General features: G+C 64.2%; 1 non-coding gene across 1 annotated transcript; it reads left to right on the top strand.

Annotated features, from left to right (window-relative positions):
- Positions 1-106: 106 nt before the first annotated feature.
- Positions 107-179, top strand: TRNAR-UCG. The gene has a single exon. It is a non-coding gene; the product is annotated as a tRNA-Arg (tRNA).
- The last annotated feature ends 1,892 nt before the right edge of the window (positions 180-2,071 follow it).

Genomic DNA, 2,071 nt, shown 5'->3' with positions numbered 1-2,071 from the left:
ACTTCCGGCCGCGCTGACGTCCCGTCCCGTCCCGCCCCCTCCCGCTCCCGGCCTGGCCCGCCCGGGATTCGTTGAGTAGGGCACGCGGGAAGGGGGGAGTGGAGGCGGCCGCGTGGCCTAATGGATAAGGCGTCTGACTTCGGATCAGAAGATTGCAGGTTCGAGTCCTGCCGCGGTCGTGAGGCAGCGCCGCACTGGCGCTACTTCTTTTTGCTCCTCCACTCTGTGCAGTGGCCCCGCGGCTGCTGCGCCGACCGGTACCGGGGTCACTGCACCCGCCAGTCAGCGTTTTGCTCCTGTGTTCAACCGGAGCGCAGAAAAAGCGGAGGGCGGCTGCTGGGACCACGAGTCGGGCAGGGCGGCCCCAGGTATCAGCCCTCGGCAGGGATGGGAGTGGAGCACTCTGTCATCTGAGTTCTGCGGACACACGAGCTCCATCCATTTCCTCCGCCCCGCGCCCAGGGTGATGGGATCAGCACCCACCGCCCTGGTCCCTGTCATCCTGAGAGCCCTGAGCCTCACGGGTGGGTTGGGAACAGCGTGGGGACCGGAGTCTGTGGAGCCAGAAGTGAGAGCTGGGCACGAGGTGTACGTGGGAACATCTCGGCCACTGGGGATGGAGCAGTCGCTGGAGAGGCAAGGATGAGCACTGGCTGTGGGGCAGTGGGCTGTAGGGTGCAGGGAATGGATGTATGGCACAGGGAAGGGGATGTAGTGTGCAGGGAACAGGATGTAGGGTGCAAAGAATGGAGTGTGAGGAATAGGATGCAGGGGATGGGTTGCACAATTCAGGGGAAAGGCCACAGGTGCAGGTAATGGGATTAGGATGCAGGGTATGGGTTGCACAGTTCAGGGGAAAGGCCACAGGTGCGGGTAATGGGATTAGGGTGCAGGGAATGGGGTACCTGAATCATGGAAAAGGCCACAGGCTGCAAGGAATGGGATGTAAGATGTAGGGAATGGATGCAGGATACAGGGGATGGGATGCAGGTATTGGGGAAAAGGCCACAAGTGCAGGGAATGGGATGCAGCGTGCAGGGCAGGCATTTCAGGGTGCAAGGAAAGGGGTGCAGATTGCGAGGGAACGGAAATAGGAGGTGCCGAGGTCAGAGCAGGTGAGTGCAGGCTCCCTGGGCCCCGCAGGAGCTGTTCTGGCCGGGAAGGTGGCTCCTGGCAGAGCGTAGCTCGGCCTTGGCGTTGCCGGGCGCTGTGCCGGGCCGGGCCAGACCGAGCCGAGCCGGGCCGGGCCGTGCCGTGCCGAGCCGCCAGGTGGCGCTGCGGCCCTGCCGGTGCCGCCCGGGCCGGGCCGGGCCGGTCCCCGCGGGGCCGTCGGGGCGCGGACACCGCTCCGGTCCCGTCCCGCTCCGCGCTCCCCACGGGGCACCGGGCAGGGGCACCGGGCACTGTGACCTCCCCTTCGCCCCTCCCGGCCCCCGCGGAACTCCAAACCCGGAGTGCGGCTCCTCCCCAGTGCTCCAGCTTCACACCACCCTCTCCTTGTGGGTGCAGGATTGGGGGAGATGGAGGGTGAGGAACTGCAGCACCCCGTTCTCTGCAAAGGCAGAGCGAGCATGGGCGCGGTGTGGAATGTGAGAAACGCATACACACATGCACAGCGAGATCCTGTGTTCTGCGGCTTTGAATGCGTTTCACGGCCCCCCGGCGCACCCCAAAGTACCTGCTGGCCCCCAGCCTGAGATTCGATGGGGGGTTGTGCTTCACCCTGTTTCACCTGGCAGTGGAAGGTACCCGCTGCCTGAGCCTGGCAGGAGCCGGCCCCACAGGGGATGCCTGTCCTCGGCCACCTCCATACCGGGAACTTAAGGTTTCCCGGTCCTTCGGCAGGAGTTTGGGGGCGCACGGGGTGCAGAGCCGGCAAGAGGGATGCTCCAATGATGCGGGTGCTCTGGTCAGGAGGGAAAAGCCATGAGCTGCCCTGGGACGAAGCGAGGAAGTGTTTGGGAACCCCCGGCTACAGGGTGGCTCTGGGGAAGGACCTCGGTGCACTTGTTCTCCCTTCGGTTGCATTATATTAACACCGATTTCTCTTATTTAGGGTCTTTTATCTACT

This window comes from Pipra filicauda, unplaced genomic scaffold (assembly GCF_003945595.2).
Source record: "Pipra filicauda isolate LSUMZ 115617 unplaced genomic scaffold, ASM394559v2 scaffold748_size112454_pilon, whole genome shotgun sequence".
In the NCBI taxonomy this organism is placed as follows: domain Eukaryota; kingdom Metazoa; phylum Chordata; class Aves; order Passeriformes; family Pipridae; genus Pipra; species Pipra filicauda.
Note: the sequence above shows the minus strand (reverse complement) of the source record. Positions and strands in the feature narration are given on the sequence as shown.